General features: G+C 34.2%; 1 protein-coding gene across 12 annotated transcripts in view; it reads left to right on the top strand.

Annotated features, from left to right (window-relative positions):
- NOL4 (nucleolar protein 4) overlaps window positions 1-20,256 on the top strand; it is a 384,666-nt gene that overhangs the window by 151,539 nt on the left and 212,871 nt on the right. Inside the window, exon 1 of one of the 12 annotated variants that reach the window (XM_055368019.2) lies at window positions 14,606-14,672. The exons of the other annotated variants lie outside the window; for them this stretch is intronic. The gene's annotated coding sequence lies outside the window, so the exon portion shown is untranslated. Of the gene's footprint in view, window positions 1-14,605; window positions 14,673-20,256 lie in introns of those variants that run through there. 12 annotated transcript variants of the gene reach the window in all.

Below are 20,256 nucleotides of genomic sequence, written 5' to 3'. Positions count from 1 at the left end.
ACTGGAGTATGTGCATAGGTTATATGCAAATACTACATCATTTGTTATAAGAGATTGAACATCTATGGATTTCGGGATATCCATGGGAGTACCAGTTCCCCCACAGAGACCAAAGGACGACTATCACCTCTCTATTTTATCTAATTTGCCGAATTTATTGGCTTAAAGTGTTCAGAATAACACTTTATTATCCTGTGAATTTCTGTAGAGTGTGTAGTCATATCACCTTTCATTCCTGATATTGGTAATTGATGTATTTTTCTTTTTATTATTTTCCTGATTGGTTATTTCAAGGGGTTATCAATTTTATTAATATTATCACAAATGAGCGTCTAGCTATATTGTGCTTTCTCTGTATTTTGTATGTTTTGTATTTAATTGATGTCACACTTATTAACTTAGGATTTACTTCATTCTCTTAGTTTGCATTTAATTTGTTTTGTCCCTGGCTATTTAGTTTTAAACTCCTCATAGCTAATACTAGCATATAAAACTATATATTTCTTTCTAAGCACAACTTTAGCTTCCTTACACATGTTTTGATACATTTTGTTTTCATATTAATTTAAACAAAAATATTTTACAATGTTTTGTGATTTCTTACTTAACCAATAGATTATTTAGAAGTTGGTGTTCAATTTCCAAATATTTGGTTTTATTTTTTAGATTTTATATTGTCTTCTATATGTAAAAAACAGCTTAAAAATAAAATGACAGACAAAGGCATTTAAGTAGTTTAAAATTTTTTGTAACTTGCTGTATGGTCCAGCACATGACCTGACTTGGTAAATGTTCGTGCGCACATGAAAATAAGAGGTATTACACAGTTGTTTTGTGTGGTATTCTGTTTATGCGAATTAAGTCAACTTGATTGATAGTGTCATTCAAATATATAGTCTTTTTCTTTTTTTCATCTACTTGTTCTATTAATTTGCCATAAAGACATGTTAAAATCTCAAACTACAATTGTGCATTTATCTACTTCTCTTTAATTCTCTCCATTTTTGCTTCATGTATACTGAAGTTCTGTTATTAATAACATACACATTTAAAATGATGTCTTCCTATTAAATTGACCCATTGGTCTTTATGGGATGTCCCTGAATATCTCTGGTGCATTTTGTCTTGAAATCTGCTTTGTCTGATGCTAATATAGCCACAACAGTTTTCTTATGATTAGGGTTTGAATAGTGTGCCTTTGTCTGTCATTTTATCTTTTTTTGTTTGTTTGTTTTTTGAGATGGAGTCTCGCTCTGTCACCTAGGCTGGAGTGCAATGCTGTGATCTCAGCTCACTGCAACCTCTGCCTCCCGAGCGATTCTCCTGCCTTAGCCTCCTGAGTAGCTGGGATTACAGGTGCCCACCACCACGCCCGGCTAATTTTTTTATTTTTAATAGAGATGTGGTTTCACCATCTTGGTCAGGCTGGTCTCGAACTCCTGACCTCATGATCTGCAGGCCTCAGCCTCCCAAAGTGCTGGAATTACAGGCGTGAGCTACTGCGCCTGGCCCCTTTCGTTTTATCTTTAAACTGTTTTGTAATATTTAAAATATAGCTCTGTAGGTTATCATATAGTTAGGTGCATTCCCCCCTCATTATGTGCGTAATATACATATACTGATGCTCCTTGTCTTACGATGTGTTACATCTCAATAAACCCATTATAAATTGAAAATATTGTTAGTGAAAAATGCATTTAATACACCTAACCTAATGAACATCATAGTTTAGCTTAGTCTAGCTTAAAAGTGCTCAGAACACTTACATTCACTTATATTAGCCCACAGCTGGTCAAAATCATCTAATACATGGCCTATTTTATAATAAAGTGTTGAATATCTCATGTAGTTTATTGAATAATCTACTGAAAGTTAAAAACAGAATGGTTGTATAGATACTCAAAGTATGGTTTCTGCTGAATCTGCATCACTTTCATACCTCTGCAAAATCAAAACATTATAAACTGAACCATCGTTAAGTCAGGGATCATCTGTGTGTGTGTGTGTGTGTGTGTGTGTGTGTCTGTCTGTCTATTTGTGTATATCTTCAGCCTGACAATCTCTGCCTTTTAACGGGAGTATTTTAAACTCTATTTCTTTTAGTGGTTGTCTGGGAATTTCAATATGTATCTATATTATAGCAAGTTTTGAATTCATACTTCACCATATTATTTTACTTTTTGTTTACTAAAAGAGCTTTGTTCACTATTTTGTTTTAAATTAATACAATCTTTGTACGTATTTATTGGGTACAATATAAATTTTGATACATGTATACATTGTGTAATGATCAAATCATGTTTTTTGGCATATCCACCGCCTAAAACATTTATCATTTCTTTGTGGTGAGAACACTCAGAATCTTCTCTTTTAGTTACCTTGAAATATACACTATTGTTTACTATTGTAACCCCTGCTATGCTATAGAACACCGGAACTTATTTCTCCTAACTGTAACTTTGTACCCATTGACCACACCATTTTATTTTAATGTAAGAATTTTAAAATTATATATTTCCAATTGTTTCCTTTCTTATTTGTGTTATTGATTTTATATATTACACTTGTTCATAAATTATAAGATTCATGTTTATATTGTTATTTTTGCTTATAATAGCCTTTTACAAGGAGTAAGAAGCATAAAGAATCTTTATATATTCCTATGTATTTATTATTTCTTTCAACTTTCTTTTAAGCTATGTTTCTTTCTGAAATAATTTTTCTTTATACTGAAAAATGTACCTTATCATGTCTTATAGTGCAGCTTCTACTAGTGACAGATTCTCTCAGCCATTGTTTATGGGCTGTGTCTTTATTTTACACTCACTTTTAAAGGATGTTTTCACTGACTGTATAACTCTACACTGTGAACATGTTTTCCGAGTACTTTAAAGATTGTGTTCCTTTATGTTCTGGCTTAAGTTGTTTATGTGCAGTCAGCCATCATTCTTATGGTTGTTCCTCTCTATATTATGCGGACATAAATGAAAATCAACAAATGAGAAGAGGCAAAGTCTATTTATTCAGGGCTTGGTGTAACAAGGGATTCAGCCACCATCACGTTTTCATTTGTCAGAGACTGAAAGGCAAGTAGAGAGGTGGTGAAACTTTATAGTGTAAAAAAGGCAAGGCGGGCCGGGCGCGGTGGCTCACGCCTGTAATCCCAGCACTTTGGGAGGCCGAGGCGGGCGGATCACGAGGTCAGGATATCGAGACCATGGTGAAACCCCGTCTCTACTAAAAATACAAAAAATTAGCTGGGCGCAGTGGCAGGCGCCTGTAGTCCCAGCTACTCGGGAGGCTGAGGCAGGAGAATGGCGTGAACCCGGAAGGCGGAGCTTTCAGTGAGCCGGGATTGCGCCAATGCACTCCAGCCTGGGCGACTGAGCGAAACTCCGTCTCAAAAACAAAACAAAACAAAACAAGGCAAGGCTACAGGTATGCTCTAATTGAAGACTGTTGGCATAGCGAAGCTGGAGGTGGGCTACCTAGAACTGGGGTATCTTATATGATTAGTTAGGGATGCATAGGACTTTCTCTGGTTGGTCCTAAGTTGGAGGCATGACTAAAATTAGGAGATCTGTCTGTTATTAATCAAGTCTTAGCCATTTGAGACCAATTATTTCAGATGTTTTTGTTTGATTTTGTGAAATGGTTGCTAGAGATAGTGGTCTGACTTCATACAAGTCTGACATGGAAAGTAAGCTGGCTTCCTGAGCGGGTTACTGTGGATAATGGGTTGGTTTTCTGGACTGGTTGCTGCGATTGTGGGTTGAAACTCCATTTTGTAATTGAAATGGCGCTATCCATTTGTGTATTACTCTCTCAGTCATGTTCATTTTGTCTCTCTTCTTTTAAAATTTTATTTTCTCTTTGGTTTTCATCAGTTTGCCTATGATATACCTAAATGCATTAAGCAAAATTCTGCTTAGTGTTTGTTGAGCTTCTTAGATCTATGGGTTGATTTTTTCATCAGTTTTGTTAATTTTTCAGTTTTCTTTCTAGAAATTATCAGTCTTATTTTCTCTCATCTCCTCTTTTGAGATTCTAATTACATAATTGTATGTGTATTTTTGAAGTTTATGCCACAGGTCACTGACCATCTGTTTTCCACTTGATTTTACAATCTTTTTTCTCATGTTTTAGTTTAGATAATTCCTTTTCACTTGATTTTAAATCCACTTATTCATTCTTTACCCATGTCCAATCTTTTGTAAAAGGGATCCAATGAATTTTAATTTCAGACACTTTTTTCTACATCTCCATAATTTCCATTTGGTGTTTTCTTAGAGTTTCTAATTTTCCAACTAAATATCCCATTATTTAATCCACTATATCCATATTTTGTTGTAAATTGTTTCACACATCGATAATGGTTATTTTAAAGCCCAGACATGTTAATTTCAATAACTGAGTTATACATGGGTCTTATTCTTTTTATTTTGCTTTACCTTTATTATGGATAATTTTTTCCTTCATGTATCTTTTAAAGCTTTATTGTATTCTGAGTATTGCTATAAAAGAATGATTAAATAATAATATTTTATTGTTTTTGTTTATTTCCCAGATAATAAATCCCTTTTCTTTCACCATAGTTTTAATAATATTGAGTTCATCTTTGAGTTGCCAAACCTCTAATCTCCCAGACATAGCTTTTTAAATCTAGTCAGTACTTGAACTGAGAGGATGTTGTATTGCAATTCCAGATATGGTTATTCACCATTTAGTTTAAATTGGAAAAGCTTTTGGAATACAATTACTGTGAGGATGCTCAGAAATAAGCAATTCTCTGCCAGGCGCGGTGGCTCATGCCTGTAATCCCAGCACTTTGGGAGGCCGAGGTGGGTGGACATGAGGTCAGCAGATCGAGAACATCCTGGCCAAGATGGTGAAACCCTGTCTCTACTAAACATACGAAAATTAGCTGGGCGTGGTGGCACGTGCCTGTAATCCCAGCCACTCAGGAGGCTGAAGCAGGAGAATTGCTAGAACCAGGGAGTTGGAGGTTGCAGTGAGCCAAGCTCGCGCCACTGCACTCCAGCCTGGCGACGGAGTGAGACTCTGTCTCAAAAAAATAAAAAATTAAAAAATTTAAAAAAAGAAATAAGCAATTCTCTTAGCATTGTTCCTCTTTCACTGCTGCTGTTTTCATGTTACAATTTAGGGAGGAAGGAGAATTAGTTGACACACTAAGATATTTGTGTTTATATTTGGGGCTATTTTCCATTTTTTAACCATTTTGCCACAGTGAACTGTCACCTAGTCTTGGCTGATTTCCCCAGCCCTGCAAAGCCTCTCCCTCTGTAGCAGGTCTGCTTCTCCATTATTCATGCACGTTAATGCCCACTTCATGTATGGAAGCCTAAGAGGGTCTTTGCTCACCTCCTAATTTTCCTCCCACCTCACTGGCTTTTCTTTCTCATTTTCTTTCTTAATTTTTTCCCATTTCTCCCATCTCTTTACTTTGCAGTGCCTTGTGGCTTCATCTTTGGATGGTTTTTGTTGTTTTATATACAATCACTCTCTTGATGATATTGTCTAGACACATCTTTAACTACTGCCTATGCACTGATGACTCATGTTTATATCTCCAAACCAGACCCACCCCCCAAACCAGGCTTATATACCCAACAGGGTATTTGACAGTACCATTCAGGCACAAAATAAAAAAAAAAATAAACACATCCCAAACTGAGCTTATCTCTTTCACTAAATAAATAAATAAATAAATAAATAAATAAATAAATAAAATAAAACCTACTCCACCTGCAATCCTTTCCTTCTCAAAGGCAACTCCATCCTCCCAGATGCTCCGACCAAAAGACTTGGATTTATAACTCCCATTTTTCTTGAATACATATCATTCTGTCCATCAGAAGACTCTTATGTTTGTTCCTTCTGCCTTCATAATGTACCTAAAATCTGAACACTTTTCTCCACTTTCAAGTCTCTACCCTAGTCCAAACCATCTCATCATTTGCCTGGTTTGTTAAAGTAGCCTCATACCTGATCTCCTTGCTTCTACTCTTGTATTTTTTCCTATCCTACAGTAGATTCTAAGCCCGATGATTCTTTTAAGACTGGAGTCAGATCACATGGCTTTTTTACTCAAAGCCCTTTCAGGGTTTCTCATCTCTTAGTGTAAAATTTAAAGTCCTGTAAATGGCATAGCTACAACAGCCTCCCTGCTGCTCCTCAAACATGCCAGGAATACACTGACTTCAGAGTTCTTTTTGATCATTGGTACTTTTGCCTAAAATTCTTTTATCTACTACATTTCTTGCCCCATTGCCTTTTTCAAGAGTTTGCTCAAATATAATATTCCAAGTGAAATCTTCTATGATTGCTTTCTTTAAATCGCAAATCCTGTACGCCACCTCCATTTTATGTTCTCTATAACACATCTTTTCTTCTATCTATATAACTTACTTTAGTATTTTGTTTATTTTCTTTTTTCACCCATTGGAATATAAGTAGGATGAAAAAATATATTTTCTATTTTCTGTATGCTTTATCCATAGAATAATGCCTGACGTATAAAGGTATTTTTAAGTGTGTTAATACATTAGTGGCTGATTCTTTATTAGTCAGCTATTGAGTTGTATTACCAACTTGAGTCTAAAGATGAAGAGCCTTCTTTGTTTTATAGTAATCACTGACTTCTTTCTGATTATTCTTTTACATTAATTATATATAGAGTTTTGGAATTATTGTTACGGATAGAATAGAAAAAGCAAACAATTTTCTTGAACAAAGGTTAAATGTTATCTTAGGAAAGGAACGTACACTTATACTTCAGTGTTGTTTTTTTTTTTTTAGAAGAAAAGCTTTGGAAATAAGAAACTTTTCAAATATAATAAATTAAAATATTTTGTTTCATAGACAGTTTTGGAATACTTTAGTACTGATTTGACATGCAAGCTTTCTACTAGCCACTACATGCTGCTTTGAAAGGTTGGGGTGTACAGTGTAAATAAAGTTTGAACATTCAAGTTCTATGTAAATAGTTCAATATTGTTTGTAACAGAGCTCCAGAATATTTTCTCTTCATAGCAAATTTAAGGCTATATTGTAGTAATATTTTAAGCAGCTGTGAAGACTCTTAAATAATTGGACACAGAAAAATTAAGAGTAGCTGCTCACAATTTAAGAATGGACATAAGAAACTTTCTATTTTAATGTAATAAAATGATAGCATCTCTTGAGAGTTGTTTGATAATTCTCAAGTGAATGAATCATCTGTAATAAAGAATGACTGTTTTACCATATAACTTTGCAGAAAAGAAAATGATATTTCAAGTTTGTCTTCTAAATTAAATTATTTATACCTATTATTTTTTAAAATTTACACAGAAATTACATTGAATCACTGCATATAAATTCCCGAAGCAAATTTAAATTTTTATTTTTGTTGTTAGAATATATACTTCAAATCAATCCTGTGAACCTGCTTATAATTTTTGAGATTAACAATCCCCAAGTCAAATTCGTAAGGGTTATATTTTGAAAAGCTATACAGATATTTAAAACCTCTCAAAGTATAATAACTATATGCCATTTATTGGCAAAGATTTGAAATTTTGACTTCCTTTTTATAATAGATAAAAATCTCCTCTAATATTCAGCCGAAGTCCTCAACTAAACCAAAGAAACAAGTGTTTTGAAAATTCTTAGAAATCAATTACTTAGCATTTAATCTCTTATCAAAAGTTTTTATGTACCTGTAATGAGACTATGTAGTTAATAGATTATTCAAAGTTTTAAAAGTTATTATACTATGTACTAGTGAGTAGACATAGATTTGCATGATTTATAATAAAAAAAATGAAGCTTCACTACAATTTCTGTGCATTTTGTAATGTAACAACAGAGAAATCCATTTAAAAATGTTTTGTGTGGGGTGGGGCTCATTTGCATGCCAGAATCCTTACTAGTAGCACAATTGATTTAAAACATTCTGCATTTTAGCCTTAAAAAATGAAGCATTGCTATACATGAAATTATTGGGTAGTTACTTTTACAATACTTAATCTTTCTCTCTTTTGGTCTCTAAAATGTAGAATGCACTGTGACATCATTTTAACTTCAATAGGCACGTAGGGAGGATGCATTTAACCGAAAGGGTAATGGAAACCAGTTTATGTGAGGGTTAATAAGCTCTTACTGGTTCTTAGTTTCTTTAACATTTTAACCTCCAGAGAAAATTAATAAATATTAAGTGTCAAAGGGGCTACACAATCAAATGAATTTATGAGATGATTGGGGATCCTTGAGAGAATAAACTAAATTATATGTGTGTGTTCTCTTTCAAGCATTTGCTATCTCTTCTAGGATGGATTTCTATGCTAGTTTCTAAACAAGACTAAGCTCCTTTCTCTGCTAAAGGACATAGTGATATCATTATCTAACCCTTTTTATTCAAGTTGACTGCCTGTTTTTATTGAATTGCTTTAATAAATCCAAAAAATTTCTATAGATTGTTTCTATAGATTATGCAAGTAACTATTCTATATTTTTCTTTTTTGGCATAAAAACAAGACACATATGATGTGTTTGTGTGTGTGTGTGTGTGTGTGTGTGTGTGTGTGTGTGTGTGTGTGTGTTAAAAAATACCATAGGGAATAAAACTCATGGTTTTAGAAATTTTTATGCATTACAGTAATTATAGTAAGCTCCTTTGGATAGAAAATTAGAACATACTTGTAAGATTTGCAAGACTTAAGTCAACTGTATCAATTTTGGGGATACTAATGATACATAAAGACAAACCACAGAACTTTGTGTAATGATTGACTTACATTGCTATAATACAACTGAATTTTGTGTCATAGAGAGAACTATTATTAACTACTGCATATTTGCTTATCATTTTAGAATTTCAAAGGGTAGTTTTCATGACGATAATAGTCTATGAGCATAAATTGGTATTTCATAACTTGGAATGCATGCTAATCTATCAGGATAAACTGTACCATATTATATGATCCTTAAAGAACAGTTCCCCTTTTTAATGATTAGATGTAGATTCTGCAATTTCTCTGATACTATTTCAGACAAACTTCTGAATGGAGGGTACAGGGCCCAAGGTTTTTATACTGTTGTAGTAAATGTGAAGGAGGAAAAGGACATGTGCTCTGAGGCTGCATACAGTCTCAGACAATACAACGAGTACAACTGCAGTATTATTTGCATAGGGTATTGATGGCAATCCTTTGTTGTACCTTTCATTTTTCTTTATTCCTTGACCTGCTTCATTAAATTTCAGCAAATAAGAAAACTTGGCTAAGGATAGATTGTTTAGTCCTGTGGTCCCTGCTTCACTTTCCTTGGACTCATTCTACCTTTCAGTAATGCTCACCTTGCACCAATAAACGAGTCAGAATGCTTTGTGTTTCATAAGTGACAATATGCCAATTGTATTCTGTAGGTTATATTTGATTTCATATGATGGTCTTTGTAGTCTGATAATTGTTAATTATTTCTAAACACAAGAACCACTCAATTATACCAGTCAGTGTGTGGCAAGGAAAAATAAATGTCAGCTTCCAACTTCATAAATAGAGTTAATTGTTTTCTCTAGAGTGGTGTAATCATAATAAAAGCACTTTTGTAGAACTCCTAGGATGTGTTCTTTTAAGCAATATAATATCACCTTGAGAGAAAATAATCTATCTTTAATGTAATATTCAGTGGTATACTACTGATATAGTTTATATATTTATTAATTATTATCATATAACAAATAAAGCAACACATAATATCTGGAAACAATAATGTTTGTTTATATTTTTGTTTCACATCATGATTTATAAAGAGAATGTACAGACATTATTTTATTTGGTCCTAACAAAAATTCTTTAAGATCAACAGAGGGTTGGTTATGTTCACTTAACAGATAGGAAAGCTCAGATTTGAAGTGCTGACTTGTGTCCAATAACACATTTTAAGTGCAAGAGCGAAAACCTCATGTACTTCATTTTAATACTGAATATTTATTCTTCTACATTGCAATTTCTGTTGTCAGAGATTGCAAAATTTTTATTATATAATTTTGATTAATTATAGTCCCTAAAACATATATTTTAGGGGTAAGATGGAGTGCAAATGGAAGGGGAAAATAAGATAATTAGTGGGTATTAAGTAATGGGATGATAAGGACTGAAAATTCCACTTAATTTATTTTGGAAAAGCAAAATATTTGCCCAACACATATTCCTGTAAGGGAGTACTTGTGTTGAGACCTTTGGCTCAGTGGTTCTACATTGCTGCTGCTGATTTCAGGGCTGCTGTCCATTTGGCTTTATTTCCCATAGTCTGATCACTCCTGTTGGATCAAGTCAAGAGATAGCTATGGTTTCTCTTCTCCATTTACTTAATTTGGGTTCAGTTTTTCATCTTTCGTCCATACCTCACCCAGCAATGAGTGATTGAGGAATGAGTGAGATGTAAAAAATATCAAAGGTAAATCACTCTTCTCTACCTATTCAGAAGCAAGGGTTCAATGCTAATAGAAAAGATAATATAGCATCCATAAGTAAATTCTACTGTAATTCCATGATATAAAGTTGACTGAATGATTAATGGCATTATATACGACAAATTTGAAAATGTCCAACCAGTTCTGTATATTAGCAACGTTTTTGGTTTGGGATTTTCATTTACTTCAAATATTCAAAACATTTTATTCTGGATATAGGTAGTTTCTTATATGAATATGCACTATGGCTTTCTATCTGCTAGTATAAAAGTCCAAGTGGCTTTCTTCTATGACAATAGCTATAGACATATTTTCCATCTACCTGCCTGTTTTTATTTTGATATACAAAAAAGTTGGACATTTGAGTAAAATTGAATATGTTATTCTATTTTTAAAAGTCATATAACCCCTTCTTTAACACATTCTGCATACAAACCAGATTAAATTTATTTCTTAGAAATTTTGAAAATTTCAAATGGAGAATGGAATGGAAATGGCAGGCATTATTGCTGCTGCATGTTATACACTTATGAAGAAAGGGTCATACTGTACTTCTTTAGCCAATTTATAAATTCCAGAAGAAGTTCGGCAACTTCCCCTCCTTGTCCCTTAGGTGAAGCTCAGATATTTGAGATCTGATTATTCAGTGCTAAATGAGATCTAGCATTATTCAGTGTTACATTTCTGGTTATCTGAAGTATATAACTAGTATCTCTTATTATCTCTCTTCTACCAAATTTTTACAGCCCCTTTTCTTCTTTTGTTCCTTTGAGTCTTTCTGTTAATTATTAACAGCACAAACTTTGATATTTGGCATCTTTTAAAAAAGAACTTTTTTTTTTAAAGTTCAGTGGTACACGTGCAGAATGTGCAGGTTTGTTACGTCGGTGAACAGAATACCAAATATGGCATGTTCTCATTGGGCATTTCTTATTTTAAGTCTTCAATTGCTTCCTTTGACCATTTCCCTTAGCTTGCCAAGTCTTATCTTTATCTCACTTTTATCCGTGCTCCTGCTATATATTTTTTCCTATCTTGGTAGGCTTAACGTCTCTCTCGGCTTAACGTCTCTCTCAGTATGTGTCATTCTGAATAATACACAGTTATTTCCTTTGGTAATTGAACAAAGAGGTAGTTCCTGATAACATGACCAGAGGAGTGTAGCAACTATGATAAGTATTGTTAACTGCCTACTGACTGTTCAATCATTCTAGATATTAGAAGAAATACAATAGATATTTAAGACATGATCCCTTTATCTCAATTAATTTATATTATGAATAAAAATATTACCATATAAAAATAAACAATACATATTATAATAAACTGACTATATTTTATTGTCTTTCATTTATTCGTGGTTCTTAGGAGTTATTACTCCACCATTTAGGAGTTATTACTCCACCAGTGTGGAATTAATGAAAACAACAAGGTCGTCCTTCCTGAGCCAACTTTATAATCAACACAGTAGTGTCATTCAAGCTATGTTGTATATGTGCCTTGAAAGAATGTGTTTAGCTTGACTACTGGTTGACCTTTTAGGTAATATTTTAAAGCCCTGGCCACCATCCCATAAGCTCATTTTGTGTACATGATATTTTTCTGAAGGGCTCTGAAGCTGTCTCAACTTATAATCACAGTAATGAGTATTATAATAGATTAACAGATTAACAGTGATCTTCTTTCCCCATATAGTTAGGTCTACAGGATTTGCATATCGTCAATAACACCTCATTATATTTTTCTTACCCAATGTATGTGGAAGAGTATCATTAAGAATAATGTATTCCTTCAACACTAATTCAGCAAATATCTTTCAAATATCTATGATGAACTGATAACTAAGCCAAATACATGTATATAAACCTAGATTTTAATTATGTTCTCTCTTACATTTTTATATCTTATAACATTTGAGTGAGTGCTACATGATAATATAAGGCTGTTTTTGTTTTATATAAACCTTGGGGTTTCTTTTTCTATAAAACTGACACTCTTAGGGCATGTCAGCGTCAGACATTTCTCTAAGTAATTTTGAAGTTCTATCTTCTGAAGAAAAAATGCTGAATGTCTGAGAAATACCTTTGTGACTTGCACTACATCAAGCAGCAAGGCAGGAATGATGTCTTTGTGCATTTACCTAGCACTTTTATTTTTAAGAGGTCAGGGAATTTCATATGGATTATCTTTTTCACCCAGATTTTCCTTCTGCAGTAGTTGCCAAAACATAGAGGAATGAAATTTATTGCCTCGGGTTATGTAGTCCTTCTTAGGCACCACATGTGAACTTTCTCTAAGTCCTGGTTTTCTGTACAGTGTTGTCTCACAGATTTGTCCATTTCCTCCTAAAATGAATGAATTAATTCAAACAACAAGTATTGAGCATCCACTGTTACTAGACACTGTTCTAGGTAGTTGGGAGAAATCAATGAACAAAACAGGATAAAAAACAAAACAAGATCAAGCAAAGCAACCCTTTCTTTGTCCTTCTGAAACTTATATTTCAATAATGGGAAGAAGGGTGTGGGGAAGACAGAAAATAAACACCACCCATTAGTAACATACAGTATTTTAATAAGAAATAAATGCAATGGAAAAATAAAGTAATTATGAGGAAGTTAGGCCATGTGGTTGGCATATGTAAATAAGTTAAGCCAGTTGATTCAGAAATGATTTAAGTTCCCAACTATATAAAGCAATATCATTAAAAACTAGTTCAAAATTGAAAGAGTAAACACAATCCTGTGTTTACATATTCAAATGGAGAATAATTAAATTTATTAATTCAATCAGTAGACATTCATTAATGACCACTTGGTAGAAAGTGCTGTTCCAGGGACTGTGAGTATGGGGGTGGATATAGTGTAGATTCACTCTTAAGCTGTTCAGAGACTGGGGGACAGGATATTATAATTACTTATTGCTAATTAAAAATAACCATCCAAAAGCATAGCCCTTTAAAACAATAACCACTTTATTATCTCTTGTGATTCTGTGAGTTGACACAGCTTAGCTGGTGATGCTTCTGCTTCTCCCAGTGTTGGCGGGAGCTGTAGTCCTCCGAGGACTTGACTTGCCCGGACTGTCAGAGGTGGCTCACTCAATGACCGATGCTCTGGTGGGGGAAGGCTGGAAGGCTCATCTTGGCAATGAATTTGGGATACTAGACCATTTGGGTCTGTTTCTCTCCAGGTGTCAGAGCCTCTTCCTCTTCATGCGACCTCTCCCTACATGGTCTCTGCACATGGTTTCTCCAGCAGGTAGTGAGACATTTACTTGGTGGCTCAGTGGTACAAAAAGTGCTAAAGAACTTGACAGACCTTCCCAAGAGTTAGTTCCAGAACTTACACAGGGTCATTTCTTCTATATTCTACTGGTTAAAGGGAGTCCCAGAGTAGACCACTCCAGATTCAGGGAGGTTATTTCACAAGGAGAAAGTTATGGGTTTCACAGATTATTTGAAGCCATTTTTGGAAGCTAGTGATCCCAAGCGACAGTGTTTACAATATACACAAGATACTGTGGAAACCCTGAAGAAGATAATCTATCAATCTGGGTGCATTCAGGTGAGGCTTCCAAGAACAAAAGGATGCTGAGCTAGACATTAAGAAAAAAAATCAGAATTAACCAGTCAATGAGGAACAGGATATGCCAGGAAGAGAGACAGCATGAGACATATACAGGACATGGCATCAGAAGAGAGTGTGGTGTGTCCAGAGAACTTCCAGTTATTTAATATGAGAGTGAGGTATAAATCCTTTCAGTAAATGCTGAGAAAGAAGGCTGTGTAAGACAAAACTTTGAATCGGGGGTATTTTATAAAATGAAGACAGTACTCTCACAGAGAGTTGGTCTGAGGACTAAATTATGTCAAGTATCTGGCACATATAAACTAAGCATGTGTATATATATATATATATATGTATATCTATCTATCTCTATATATATATATATGTGTGATTTTTAACATTTTTTGTCATGATAAAGGGTTTGAATTTCAACCAGAAGTGGATAGGAAGCCAATAAAGAATAAGATTTGCATTTTACAATGACCCCTTTGTGCAGAGTCCAGAGAATTTATGAGAAAGATAGATGCTGAAGAAAGAATAATCAATTTGATGGCTTTCTAGGTCAACAGAAAAGACATACAGAAGGCAGAGGCTGTGGAAAAGGATTTGAGAAAAAACTAGAAATTGTAAGTTAAATACACAACTTGTTTTAGTTTCCTTTTTTCCTAACGTAGTAGATCCATTTAATAATTCATTCATTATTGCAATATGTATATTCATATTTTTTAAGGTCTCTCACAGTGCAGGCACTGGGTTAAAAACTGTGGATACAGTTTCTAGTTGTGAGATACAGTTTTACATTCATGAAGTTCACAAATTTGTTATGAAGATTGCAATATTAATGATAATTACAATGGAATATGACAAGTGCTTGCTAGACGTAGGCGCATAGGAGTCTCATTACACCCAGATGGTAAATGTCTGTGAGGGTTTTTCCAGTAAAGTTTACTCAAGACATGAAAGCCAGCAGGAGAAAATTTTAGAAAGATAAAGGCCTCACCTTGCAGGACAAAGCAGGGGCAAAAACAAAGAGTTAGAAATAAGGAGGCCGGGCGCAGTGGCTCCTGCCTGTAATCCCAGCACTTTGGGAGGCCAAGGCGAGCAGATCATGAGGTCAGGAGATCGAGACCATCCTGGCTAACATGGTGAAACCCCATCTCTACTAAAAATAACAAAAAATTAGCCGGGCGTGGTGGCGGGTGCCTGTAGTCCCAGCTACTCGGGAGGCTGAGGCAGGAGAATGGCGTGAACCCGGGAGGCGGAGCTTGCAGTGAGCCGAGATCATGCCATTGCACTCCAGCCTGGGTGACAGAGTGAGACTTTGTCTCAAAAAAAAGAAATAAGGAACAACAGGCCAGCGGAGGAAGAGCACAATATAGACCTGGAGATGTGAGCAGGCCTGCTAAAGTGAGGAGCTGGATATAGCATAGCATCATTATGGCCAGAGCTTAGTATACAATGAAGAGAATGGGAGAAATGACATTTATGAGAAAAAATAACTGGAAAATTATCAACAGCTGAAATCAATAAGCAAAAAAGTCATTTACAATTCCTGAAATCATGCTCTGCATTTTTTAAATCCATGAAGTGCAGAGTAATCATAGAAGCTTAAAGATAAAGTAGGCAAATGTGTTAGTAACTTACACTGTGTAATAATTAATATTAATTTTTATGAGCAGTATTTTATATTAACTTGCTATTTCCATGGCAATGTGCAACTAGAGCTGAGATGTATAAGGCATGATTCTTACCCTCAAAATCTTTCAAGTGCAGCTTCCTTCAGGAAATATTCCTTGACCATCCAGTGCATGTAATCATATTCTAATTTGTATTTAACAAATTGCCTAGCAAGTAATATTGTCAATAGATACTGTTACTTATTACTATTATTATTAATAAAGATAGATCACAGATCTTTCAGGGCAACAGCAGATGCCACTGATAGGCCATTTACCCACACTCCTGAAATTCAGTTCTACTCGCATTCTAGAAAACAGATTTGATTGACATGTTGACCAGGTCAGGACAGTGGCACGTATACAAGGCAAAGAACATTTTGGTTTTACCTGGGCTTAACCTTAGAAGCCCAATGTAAACAGAAACCGCATAGTTTTTCAATATAGCAGTATTCTTTATCTGAGCACCAGGTGAATAAATCATGTGCCAAATTATGTGTGCTCGTGAGTGTACATATGCACACGTGTGAATTTTGGAGGAAGAGATGATATATGTAAATATAAGGACATGGTGGGGGAGAAGGGTAGATTTCTTTAGATTCTCAAGAACTCCAAACAGTGTAAAATCCCTGCCTTAAGGTGATGCTTAACTGAAATTCCTGCTTTAAGGTGATGATTAGTATTAGAATTGCCCTGTTTCTAAGCCTTTAAGAGGGACATGTCAGGGTTCATTAAGTACTCCAGGACTTCCTCCTATGCCTGAAGCTAGAGAAGAAACAAATCTTCCTAAGTCAAGGGTTGTATTGCATTCTACTAAAGCCTTGTTCAATGTTACTTTTCAGTAACCAACTATCATCTTTAAGTATTTCTCAGCATTTCAGTTAAAACTAAACTAACAGAAAGTGATGTTGGCAAGACAGCAAAGCAAGAGGCCCGAGGCCCTAATTCCCCCCTTGAAGACACTGAGTTAACAATATATGGACCAGAATCCCTTTTTAAGAACTCTGTTGACCAGTTAAGAAGTAGCGGCACCCAGACCAATGCAAAACCAAGAAAAAGATCCTAGTAAAGTTCAGAGAATTTTGCATGCCCATGTCCTTTTCTTGAGTCAGTGTAGCATAGTGCACACTGGAGGAAACTTTCCATACAAGGGCTCTTCTTTTACAATAGCAACAAGAGAGTGGATTGTGAGTCAGATATTCTGGTTTGTCTAGGGGCTTCCTGAAGTATTGGTTTCTATATCATAGCACTGATGCGAACAGTAGCAGAGTTTGGAAACCACTGAAAAAAGAGGCAAGCAGTTTGGCATGGTGGGTCCTCAGAGCTGCAGAGATTCTGTAGTTCTACAGGCAGATGCTAGAAGGAGCAGGAGATTATGAGCTCCTGAGAAAAAAATGGGCAGGCTGCTTAGGGAATTTGAGAGAAGTAAAGACATACACGAGCCCAGAGGAGAAACATCCTCAGAAACATTTTGAGAGTCTCCCAAACATATAGCTAGGCTCATCGATGAAGGCCGTTCTCTGCACAAATCCAGTGCATAATGGCTTGGGCAGGTGAATGTGTTCTCAAATGCCCAAATCTCAAATATCAAGAAATATCACAAGGCATGCAAAGAAACAAAGAAATGTGGCTTGATGAAATGTACAAAACAAAACCTTGGATATAGAACCTAAAGAAAGGCAAATCACTGAACTTTCTGACAAATAATTAAAAACAACTATTTTAAATATGGTCAGTAAGCTCAAAAAAGAACATAGAGAGATGACTAAACAAAATCCAGAAAATAATGTATGAACAAATTGAGAATATCAGTGAAAAGGTAGAAACTATAGGAAAGAATCATATAGAAATTCTGGAGCTGAAAAATATAATAACTGAATTGCTGAATTGAAAAATTATTTAGAGAGACTTAATAGCAAACTTGATCAGGCAGATGAAAAAATCAGTGAACTTGAAGACAGGACATTTGAAATCATTGAGATAGCGGGGAAAAAAAAAGGAATGAAGAAAAGTAAACAAAACTTAAGGGACTTATGGGGTACCATCAATCAGACCAATATACAAATTATGGAAATTCAAGGAGTAAAGAGAGACAGAGAGAGAGATAAAGGGGCAGAGTTTATTTGAAGAAATAATGACAGAAAACTTCCCAAATTTGAGGAAAGAAATGGATATACATGTTCAAGAAACTCAACCAACTGCAACCAGGACGAATCCATAGAGACTCCACCAGGACCCATTACAATCAAACTGTTGAAAGTCAAAGAGAGTTGTGAAAGCAGCAAGGGAAAAAAGACTCATCATGTACATTGTAGCCTCTATAAGATTATCAGATAATTTCTCAGCAAAAACCTTATAGGCCAAAGGAAGTGTGATAATATTATTCAAAGTGTTTAGAGAAAAAAATGCTGTCAACCAAGAATACTACAGCCAACAAAATAATTCAAAAATGGAGAGGAATTTAAGATTTTATCAGACAAATCTGAGGAAGTTCATTCTACTAGATCTACTCTACAAGAAATGCTAAAGTGAGTCCTTCAAAGAATGCTAGATGAAAATACAAACTTCAGTAAAGAAAAATACATGGCCACATATAGTAACTTGTATTATTATAATTTTGGTACACAAATTTACTTTTAATTCTTATATAAAATTTAAATGACAAAAACAAAAACAAATATAAATATATGTTAATGGATATAAAATACATAAAGATGTACTTTGGGACATCAATAACATAAAAGTAGGGACAATAAGGAGTAGAGTAAGTTGTTAGTAGTTTAAAATAAAATGTTATAATTTGTTTAATATGTTATATATAAAAATATATAATATGGAAATATGCAATATAGAATATATTAATATAATATATAACATTATATAGAATGTTATGTTACAACTTTAATGTTTTGTCTAATTGCAACAGTAACAATGTATACGAAAGGAAATGAAAAGAAAGTCAAAGCATGCCATTACAAAAAGTCAACAAAAGACAAAGAAAAGCAGTAAGAGAGGAAAGGAGAAGTAATAGAGCTACAAGACACACAGAAAACAATTAACAAAATGGCAATAGTATCTCCTTCCCTAAATCAGTAATGACTTTAAATGTGAATGGATTAAACACCCTGATCAAAAGATATAATTTGTTGAATGGATTTAAAAAATCAAGATCAAACTATATGCTGTCTACTAGACTAACATTAGATGTTAAGGACACACATAGGCTGAGAGTCACAAAGATTAAAAACTTATTCTATGCAAGTGATAACTTAAAAAGAGCAGAGGTGCTATACTAACATTAAAAAAGGAGACTTTAAAATAAAAATTGTTAGAAGAGACAAATAATAATATCACATAATTATAAAAGGGCCAATTCGCCAAGAAAATATATAATATTTTATAAATATTCATGCACCCAGTATCAGAGTTCCCAATAGATGAAGCGAACATTGGCAGAATTGAAGGAAGGAACATACAGCAGCACAATAATAGTAGGAGACTTCAATACCCCACTTTTAATAACGGATAGAACAACAATCAAACAAAAGATGAATAAGGAAATAGAGGACTAGAGCAATTCTATAAGCTAATTGGACCTAACATAGATATAAAGAACACTCCAGTCATTCTTCTCAAGTGCACATGGAACATTCTTCAGAATAGACCTCATGTTATGGTACAAAACAAGTCTTAACATATTTAAAATGATTGAAATTATACCAACTATCTAGCATTTAAAAATAATTATGTGAGAATTTGCTTGCATCACTTACAAGTATGTGGATTTCCAGTATTCATCTTTAACATTCACTTTCATCTTACTCATAAACATGAATAAATAAAAAAATGAAACCATATCCATGTTGAAGTATACTTGATTGTCAGTTGCAGTCATCTTGATTGTCACTGCCTACAAATATAATAGTTTGGTAAAAATCAATGTGAGTATTCTGAAAGAATCAATTGGATATATTACATTTATAATAGAGTATTGAATATTTTATAATTCAAAAACCGTGTTAAAAATCTTTTATGTCAGTATAATTATAATATTGCTCCCCCTTTTTTGGAAACTGGTTATTAAACATTTATCAGCATAGAAATGATATTAGCATTTATCTGTTTCCTGTATGTTCCTAACATTATTTTCTTAAGTATGTTTCTTAAGTCTGGACATTGTGTATGAAAAATAGTAGAGTGATAATAGAGAGGGTCTTAGGAATGTTATCTGGCTCAGAGACAATTTTCCATCTTCCAGCAGATAAGGGGGCACAGATCATTTGAATTAAATTAAGTATTGAACTGGCTTGATGCTGGGTTGTAGTATGAAATCATATAACAAGCTTGTAGATACAGTCATAATGGAATAGATTGGAGCAGTCCAATGTTCCCAATGAAAATAACCAGAAAAGCTAATTTTGAAATATAGATGATTAAAATATATTTAAAGGCATCAGACAGCTAAGAGAGAGCTAGGACTTGAGAGCCCAAGATCCCTGAGGGAAGGACATCAGAGAAATGTGAACCAACATTC

The sequence above is a fragment of the Gorilla gorilla genome, chromosome 17 (assembly GCF_029281585.2).
Source record: "Gorilla gorilla gorilla isolate KB3781 chromosome 17, NHGRI_mGorGor1-v2.1_pri, whole genome shotgun sequence".
Taxonomy (NCBI): domain Eukaryota; kingdom Metazoa; phylum Chordata; class Mammalia; order Primates; family Hominidae; genus Gorilla; species Gorilla gorilla.
Note: the sequence above shows the minus strand (reverse complement) of the source record. Positions and strands in the feature narration are given on the sequence as shown.